Below are 10,525 nucleotides of genomic sequence, written 5' to 3'. Positions count from 1 at the left end.
TATTCCAAATTGCTTAACTATTAGAGAGTGTGTGTGTGTGTGTGTGTGTGTGTGCGTGACTGTGTGTGTGTGTGTGTGTGTGTGTGTGTGTGTGTGTGTGTGTGTGTGTGTGTGTGTGTGTGTGTGTGTGTGTGCGTGCGTGCGCACGTGCTCACAGCTGCTCCTGGTGTCAGACCATTGATAGATGAGAGATAGAAAGAGTGTTAATTTACTGCTCGGAGACACACACACACACACACACACACACACACACACACACAGTCACGCACACACCTGACTGCTCATTTATTGGTCTAACAGATTGGTCTTTTGTTGATCGGTCGCTGGTTCACGCTGAAAGAACTGCTTAAGTTCAGACTACGACGCTCCGGGGAAAATGCACCCTGTCATCAAACGTAAATGCCTTAAATGCTGCAGCCAGACCGCCTACGAAATTTGTGGTCATAATTAGGAAATAACAGGCATAATAAGACAGTAGTTTGACGATGAACAGACACAGGGGAGAGTGTGGGGAAGTGCGTGACGGATGAGTGAATATGATTGCCTTCAACTCCGACAACAAGGAGTCCCAATTCACTCACAGCAGCTTTCAGTTGCGGGGGAAGTTTTCACTTTGTGCAAAAGTTTATTTCAAGTAAACGTGGCAAAACTTCTAATCTGTATGTGGCTCTTGAAGGAAAAATCAAAATTCAATTGTCATTCAATCATTTTTAAATATTTGTGTCCTACGTAGGAACAAATGAACGTGGGGCACATCGGGGAAAAGATGTGTTGGATACTTCCTGTTTCCATGTTTTAGAGAGAAACTCACTGTTCTAGGCAGTAGCAAAATATAAAAAATGTGAAACCCCGTCCCTTGAATAGTTTTACACTCTTTTATGACAGGGGTCTATGATTAAAATTATTTTGGGATTTTTCTGTTATAATACCACAAGTGACTACTAGAAAAATTGTCAGTCAGGCTGAGTGACAGTGCTAGCTTTCTTAAGGGTACAATATTAAAGTTATTTTTTTAGTTTAAAACATTAACACATTTTTTTTTTTTTAATTATCAAGCGAATACAAACAGATAACAGCTTTTTCATTTCTTTAAAGACATCTGCAGTATGTTTGGGGTTGCAGAGATATCTCGTAAATTTAGCATGCTAACCAGCTAGCCATGGCCCAGTTCATCTTAAGAGATGATAGTGAATCACTGCAGCGTCCAGTCTGCCCTCGGTCCAACGTCAGAGGAGGAAGAAGTAAAAACAATGATGGATGAAACTTTAGCAAAATATGAGAGAGTTTCACGCTGAATTCGCAACGTTTCTCATAGAATGGTAATCAAACAGCTGTCCATGTTAACACTATGTAGTTTCATGTCGATAGATAGACAGAGAGATAGACAGATAGATAGATAGATAGATAGATAGATAGATAGATAGATAGATAGATAGATAGATAGATAGATAGATAGATAGACAGATAGACAGATAGATAGATAGATAGATAGATAGATAGATAGATAGATAGATAGATAGAGACAGATAGATAGATAGATAGATAGATAGATAGATAGATAGATAGATAGATAGATAGATAGATAGATAGATAGATAGATAGATAGATAGATAGATAGATAGATAGATAGATAGATAGATAGAGAGACAGAGAGACAGAGAGACAGATAGACAGATAGATAGATAGATAGATAGATAGATAGATAGATAGATAGATAGATAGATAGATAGATAGATAGATAGATAGATAGATAGATAGATAGACAGATAGATAGATAGATAGATAGATAGATAGATAGATAGATAGATAGATAGATAGATAGATAGATAGATAGATAGATAGATAGATAGAGAGATAGATAGATAGAGAGACAGAGAGACAGAGAGACAGATAGATAGATAGATAGATAGATAGATAGATAGATAGATAGATAGATAGATAGATAGATAGACAGATAGACAGATAGACAGATAGATAGATAGATAGATAGATAGATAGATAGATAGATAGATAGATAGATAGATAGATAGATAGATAGATAGATAGATAGACCTTTTGTCTTCTTCCCATGAGACCATGTGTTCCCCCCTTTCTTCTTCTTCACCCAACCATCCATCCTCCTCATTCCTCCGTCCCTCCATCTTTTGGATATTGATGAAGTGACAGGGCCACAGGCTGAAAGACACCACCTCATCTGCTTTAAATTACCTCCGAACCACGCACACACCTGCACCAGCTCCACCACAGCTGTGTGTGTGGGTGTGTGTGGCGGGGGGGTGAGTGCCTCTGGGATACGTGGTGGGGGAACGCCCATGACCCCGACCATGCACGTAAACACACACACACACACACACACACACACACACACACACACACACACACACACACACACACACACACACACACACACACACACACACACACACAACAGGAAGAGAGCAACAGAGCGGTTGGGGTGTGAAATGAGCTGTAAGGCAGAGGGGATATTAAGCTGCCACATGTGTTCTGTTTACTATTCTCTAATTAACCCCCAGGCTGTCTTATAGACTGCGCACACACACACACACACACACACACACACACACACACACACACACACCTTATCTCGTCTGCAATAAACCAGCTCTGGTGTCGCACGGTGTGAACATCATCAACAGTAATATGGTGTTGCACCACAGACACATTTAAACTGAGGCGACACCAGAGACTATATAAAACATAGTGAACTGCCAGTTAAAGGACAAATCTGTGTGTGAAGATGCTGACCTCCAAGTTTGACTTCTCTACCGGTCACATGGTGCACAGGGGGAAGCCATCTTCATCATGCCGGTGATGGATGGCTCACCAGGAAACACAGACTGGAGATGTATGAGTTTCCTCCACCTACACCATTTTTTACATCCAAAAGAAAGATTGTTGTCGTGCTGCAGGACTCTAACTGAATGGCGGAGTAACTGCAGCGCTGTAATTAACAGGACTCTTAAGGCTGTGCACCTTTTTTTGTGCAATTTGGGGAACAGGATTCAGGTCAGACTGTGATCACAAGTGAAGTCAAGAAAGGATACAGACCCATCCACCATCCCAACGTCCACAACTTTACTCTCTACATAATAAAGGACACTGCATTACTTTAAACACTGATGCTGAATGTAAATAACAAGCTTCAGATTTGTCCAATCTTGGGATACTGGCTTCTTTTCCTATCATTCAAACTTGAACAAAGCGTTGACTCACCTGTTTAGCTCCTTCTGCAGTTGGCAGAAAAGTGTATTGCGTCCTCTGTGTTCCTGTGAGGGTGTGTTCTGGATGTATCATCTGAGTTGGACGCCAGGCTCCACGTTCGGCACATAGACTTTACCCTGCGGATGACATAATGCGCATAGAGGTAATCATTTTTAATGGAGTTCTGCAAATATCAGACCATAAATTTCATAACATAAAGAGTGATAATTGACAATTCACAGTTTTCAGCCATCTACAGGGGCATTTATTTTCTCAGCTCTACAGTTCACCACATTAATAGCACAGATGCTGTAAACACAAACAATCCGGGGACTGAAACGTTGCTTCTTTGTTTCACTGGTGATCAAAACAATATTTCACAACTTTCATACATATATAATCCAAGTACCAGCTCGTCTACTTAATTGTGGTTTTGTACTATTTGTACAAATGTCTGATTTTGTTTAGTTTCTTGATTCTTTGTATTGTAATTATACAGAAAAAGTTCCTAATGCAAACACAGATGTGTGTGTATATATATATATAAACTGTGAAAATAAGAAGGAACAAATGTTTATCCAAACTTGGCCTGAATTATTTCTGTGATCATGAGCATGTGTCCCTCAGTGTGTGTGTGAGTGTGTGTACATGCAACAATATCACCTATAATGCAATCAGCTGTCAACGCTAATGCTCTGACAGAGTGAGTCAGAAGAGAAGAGAAGAGAAGAGAAGAGAAGAGAAGAGAAGAGAAGAGAAGAGAAGAGAAGAGAAGAGAAGAGAAGAAGAAGAGAAGAGAAGAGAAGAGAAGAGAAGAGAAGAGAAGAGAAGAGAAGAGAAGAGAAGAGAAGAGAAGAGAAGAGAAGAGAAGAGAAGAGAAGAGAAGAGAAGAGAAGAGGAAAATGAGTGGACACTTGCTGCGTTTTGAGTGTTGGAAAATGAGCGGCTTCCTAATAGAATTCACCGTGGTGTTTTTTCCTGAGGTGTCACACACAGATATGTACACTCTGAACACACACACACACACACACACACACACACACACACACACACACACACACACACAGAGGGCTGGAAGTGAGCAAGTCTAATTGAAAAGAACCAAGCAGAGAGAAATCTGATAGCTGCAGTTTGGCCTGAGGGGGGAGGAAGAGAGGAGGAGACAGGGAGAGAAAGACAGGAGGTAGAGAGGGAAGACAGACCGGGTGAGGTGAGGGGACCAGCAGAGAATGAAAGAACCACAAATACAGACTGATGCCATGAGTTGATGGTTTGATTGTCTTTTTTTTGTATTTTATAACAACTAAAAAAAGACTTTCATTAGTGTGACGTTGGTGCCGTTCTGCAAAAATGCTGCATCTCCTACAGCTGTGTTTGACCGAAGAAAGTGAGTGTGAAAAATAGTGTGGGGGGGGGGGTGGGGGGGTGGGGGGGGGGGACAGAATCCGTATGTTTCCCAGTATAAAGCATGTTGACAGCTTTTGTTCGATGATCCATTAAACAAACTTATTTTTTTTTAAATTAGGAAAAGACAACATTTAACTTGTCTTATTAGCAACTGAACAATGGCTGTTCTGCCTCGATTTCACTAGCAGATTCAAAACCCGGTTCACTGTATGGCTGGACTGTTTGTGAAATGGCTTTTGAAACGAGGGCTTCGAATGCAGACACAGGAAGCGGTGTCATTTGGCCGACCAATGGCGTAACTTTGATCATTCAGTTAGTCAGTGACAGTCAGGCCAAAAACAACTTAATGTTACACAGCCAGCTAACAATCTCTGAAAGTTTGTGACAGGACATCTGTCTCATTCAGTGGTGTCATCTGAGGGGAGGTTTCTCTCGAGCCCACGTTCTGCCCATAACTTATTCCCCAGAATTTAGGTTAAATGTTCTGTTCACTACATGATTATATTGGATAACGCAAACGCTGGCTTGCTCAGCTAACTGGCTGAAGGTGTTCCCAACTGTTAATTTTATGCTTGTGCTGGCCACATGGTTTCAGAAAATCTTCCAGTAGTACATTTTTAAAGATACCTGTAAGCAATGTGTGATTCCACAGTTTCTTCTTTTATCATTTCTCTGACCCAGACTCCTGTTGCTCTTCTTCTTCTTCTTCTTCTTCTTCTTCTTCTTCTTCTTCTTCCTCTTTGAATAGCAGTTGACAAACAACGTTATGGTGCATTACCGCCACCAACTGGAAGGCAATGTTGGTCTTTAACTGGAACTGGTTCTTCACAGAGATATCAAAGAACCATAGAACCATCTGTGTAATCAAATTTTTAAAGAACCTCATGAGAAAAATGTGGAGAAAAAAAAGCTGTTGTTTCAGACTGAAGCATTAATGATGACCCAAAAAACTTGCACAATTTAAATTAAAATGAAAACCCTTCTTTGTGGTCGAAACCAGTTCAGTAAAAATCTAATTTATCATTTTAAAAGAATAAAATGTTTCTTCCAATATTTCTGGTTTGACTATACAGGTTTGTAAACAAACAAAGAAACAAAGCTAAATTGAATTTTTTTCTTTAAATTTCTCTGAAAAACAAATAACTTTCATTAAATTGCTTTCTCGACCTCAAATTTTTAAAGGCAGATATTCTGAGAATGATGTGTAGCAGCATTACAGATAAACATTTGGTTGATTTATGTTTACTCAAGCGGCCAAAGTGTTTCTTTTGTCCACTTTTATCAAGATTTAATTTTGGCTTTAAGCCGAACTTCTCACCAGCTTTTGTCTTTTCCTGTTGCAGGTTTCATAGCACAGATCGTGGTGTCTTTAGCCAACAGCACCATGACAAAATAGAGGAAAAAAGGAGAGAGTCCTGCATAATGTCCCTTTGTACTGACCACACACACACATACACACACACACACACACACACACACACACACACACACACACACACACGATGACATGACACACAAAGTTTGGAAACCAACAGAGACTAATGAGAGATAAGAGTAATTTTTGTTTCTCAAATGTAGCAACAGCAAAGGACACAAAGTGAATTATATTGTAACCCAAACAAAGGCCAAGCACACACACACACACACACACACACACACACACACACACACACACACCAGCATGGTCTTTGTCTTGTTTCCACCGTCTTAACTCTCACATGTAATTAGCTTCACTCTTTCTGTCCGTCGCAGATACCGATAGCACACAGGAGGGTGTCAGCGTGTGTGTGTGTGTGTGTGTGTGTGTGTGTGTGTGTGTGTGTGTGTGTGTGTGTGTGTCTTTGTGTGTGCATGTGGGTGGGTGTGTGGTTGGGTGGGTTTGGGGACAGGGGGGTCCGAGCGTCTCAAGGGACAGGTTATGACAAATAAGATTAATGTGTCCCCTATTTCCAGACTGGTGCACTGGCCTCTCTTGTGCTCACACACACACACCCTCACGTCATAAAAAACACACATACACGCCTCCCTGATAGCTTTTTCTCTCAGGAGAGGGTCCATATGGGGACTAGAGGAGGGTGGGAGTGTGTGTGTGTGTGTGTGTGTGTGTGTGTGTGTGTGTGTGTGTGTGTGTGTGTGCCACACTAGGACATCACCTCGCTGTCCTTTTCTTTGTTGTCACACACAACTGAGGAACAATTGCACTTCAAGATGCAATCAAGAATCTCATTTTTGTCAATAATAACATGTGTCTTTGGAGAATTTGACCCATATCTGCCTTAATTTACCTTTGTGTCTTGTGTTTTAAACAAATAAATTGAATCTTTAATCTGACAAATATGTGTATGTAAACAAACCCTGTAAAAGCACAGGTAAGATGAAACCTGTTTCTTATTTGCTAGACAGTGGATCAGTCAAAAACAGACGTGTTTGCTGTGATCAACATGGTCTCAGTGGACTAATATCGTGAATAAAATAAAATGTTTCTGGGCAAAATTTTATTGGTCAAATGAAACAGACATTTTGCATTTAGATCCTGTCAATAAGTGTAAAATAAATTGCTCTAAAAATGTGGATTTAGACTTCAAGCTGTTCTTCCTTGCAAGTTCATGAATGAGTAAAAATATATCGGTGAAATATTCAGAAAAATATTCTCTCTGTGCTGAAATTGGCACCAAATAAAGAGCATTTTCCATTTCCTCTCACTACACCGGTTTCATCTTTCATCGTATTTACATTGAAGGAGATAAGGAAGGAGATTTCATATATTTTGTAGTACTTTCAGTGTTCTGTGAAGTTTAATTTGAGTTTCTGTGAGACAAACAGTTTAATCAAGGCTGTATGTCTAAAACTGTTTGGCTTCCTGGGATGACGACACATGTACATATTGCAGAGTATGTTAAACTATATATATTTCAGTACTGTACTGTTCATTTCAGGGAAAAAAAGATGCTGTTAACCTCTAAACTGGAGTGGATATAAGCCCATCCTTATACCGAAAACAACAACACAAGTCGATTAAAATGATTTACATTCACTGCGACCTCTAGTGGGGATTCTAGTTATATCTGGAGAAATGGAGGATTCGGGTGACGGAGTAAGGAGAGTGTCAAAGTCCTTGTTGGAAACATGACAGGTGGAGTTGAATGTATAAAACATATGGGACTTTTAGCAGATTGCTGTTGGTGTCCTGTGTAGAACCAAAAATCAACACTAATTTACTTTAACTAATAATGTGTTGCACCACATACGTAACATCACATAAATTGTTACATACATAACAAACAAGCATGATCTTTTCCTCAGTCCCGCCAAACAGCAACCATTTCATGACGTTGAATGCATGCTTAATGTTGTTACCATGACGACGAACGTCCACTTTGCTCGTAGTCAAATTACGTATTCTTTATTTCAGGTTTGAGGACATGTTGGTCAAATAGAGGGCCCTTAAAATGCTCGTATATTTTGTGTTGTGTTGTTTCAGTGTAAATATGTGTTGGTGAGAAGATTTATAACAAGATTTATTCTTGACTTTTAAAAGCTATTTGTTCATTGTAGGGATATGTTAAGTTATGCCGACCCGTTGCTCTTCACTGAAACAGCTTTTTGGGTGTAATATGTACAAATTCTCTTTATGTTGATTCACAAAAAATATTCTATTATGGAAACAATCTATTGCTATAGCACAAAATCACAACAGAAGTCATCTCATGGCATTTAACACAGTAAGGTCCTTGATTTTTACAACATTACAGAGGAACCAAACAATTCCACAATCCCAACATGAGTGATATCTGGAAAAAAAATCTCACTTTTAACAGGAACAAAACCTTTGACAGAACTAGATTCAGGTGGGCGGCCATCTATCTCCTCTGGCTGGGATAAGGGGAGAGCAGAGAGAGAAAAGAACAGCATAGAGAGATAACATACAGTAAACATTAAGTTGGTGTGGCCAGTAACATGCAGCTCAGAAGCCAAAGATTCCTGCAGATAAAGCAGAACACTACGGAAGAAAGAGAACAGAACAAATATGTTGATGATATTTTCATCAAATGCCACCACTTGTGTTTTTTTTTCTTGAAGCTCAATGACAGCGAGTGTGATCCTGTACTGACAGCATCTGTCAACATGTCGTTACACCGTTTAAGTGCCACGACTCCTGCAACGACTCAACATGAGCTGATCTGAGTTCAGTGCTCATAATGCTGTCAGCGAGCACGCTGATGTTTTCTATTGAGATAAGGACTCACATGCACTTACACTCACACCTATTCACACACACACACACACACACACACACACACACACACACACACACACACACACACACACACACACACACACACACACATCCCCGAGCCTCTTTCACCCTTGACCTCAGCTCTTTTGCCCCTCCATGCTCGAGTGGTCTTTACATACCGCCAAGACAAAGAGGAAATTCGTCTGTCTCTCACACAAAGACAGAGACAGAGAGAGCTGGAGACACAATGTGAAATTATATGTTGGGGAGTAGAAATAAGGTTAATGAACTTGACTGCAGTGTAACCCCACAGCAACTGAAATAAAAAATAAATATCACATTCATGAATTGGAGGTTAGATATGGAAGTTATTTTCTAGTATCAGTCATTTCATTTTATTAGCAAACACAGCTAAATTGCCATCCAGATAATGATCACTGCTGAAAACTGGTGGGGAATTATTTAAACTGCCGGCAGACATTGAAGTATGGGACACCCGCGAGTGTTGTGGTTATTGAAACATTATACTCAGTGTGAGGCTAATAGAGGAGGAATGTGCTGCTGATTTGTTGAAGCATGTTTCCTGCTGTAAAGTCAACTTCTGTCAATGTTCCTCCAGATAGAAAAACATTTTTAGATTTTTTTTTTTTGTGTAGCATTACAAATAATGCAAATACACATTAATCTTTACATTTTACAACACTCCACAAATGTAATCTGTAGCAGGAAAACAACTGGTGTATAAATGGATGCATTCCACTTATTGTAGGTCCTGATATTGCTCGTGCTGGTTCACTGTTGTGGATTACAGGGACACTTAATGAAAGCAAGTCATCATTAATGCTATTAATTCATAGAAAGAGAGGATCCTGGATATTATATCAATACTACACAGAATTGGGACCACAAAAGTTTATACCGCTCAATAATGGAATGGAATTTGCATCTTTGTTTATGTTTTTGATCAAGTTAAATTTTTACCTGCAAATATCAATAACATTTAGCTTACTATTGATGTTAGTTCATGTGCAGCGCTGTGTAAAGGTTTGAGTCACCTTAACCCTTTAAGCCCTAGAGGCCCCCAATTGGGGGCCAGAGACTAAACTATTATTAAAATATGGACATATATACTGATATTTACACATCTGAACAAATCTCACAAGTGTTCCCTTTATTATTAAAAATATTTGTTTTTATAATTTTTTTATTGTGGTTGCAGAGATATACTCTTTTTGCAATAAAAAAAATAGGTGTGTTTTTAAAGGGTTAAGCATTTCGACACAATCAGGGAGGAGCCAGATGTGTCCCACATTCATTCTGCTCTAACTAAACAACTTGAAACACACATCCAGACTCATAAAGATTGATCTCCACGTCCCTCTGAGATTACATGAACCACCCATCAGCCAAATACCTTAAACAACTATAGCTATAGAAGTGTACCAAGAACAACTGGTGCTGTTTTAAAGGTGATGGATGCTCACTCCAAATATGGATGTAGTTCAGGTTGTTGTTGTTTTTCTCTTCGCTGCACTTTATTTGGTGAATAAAAACTGTTCAAGATGTTATTTTTGAAAGCAACCTGATTTTACTTTGAGTGCCTAAAACTTTTGCACATGATGTCATTTATTCTCTTATTCTATTCTTTATTCTCCCATG

This window comes from Embiotoca jacksoni, unplaced genomic scaffold, assembly GCF_022577435.1.
Source record: "Embiotoca jacksoni isolate LCO1_2020_lvr unplaced genomic scaffold, fEmbJac1.0.p SCAF_7, whole genome shotgun sequence".
Taxonomy (NCBI): domain Eukaryota; kingdom Metazoa; phylum Chordata; class Actinopteri; family Embiotocidae; genus Embiotoca; species Embiotoca jacksoni.
This window is presented reverse-complemented; position numbering follows the sequence as displayed.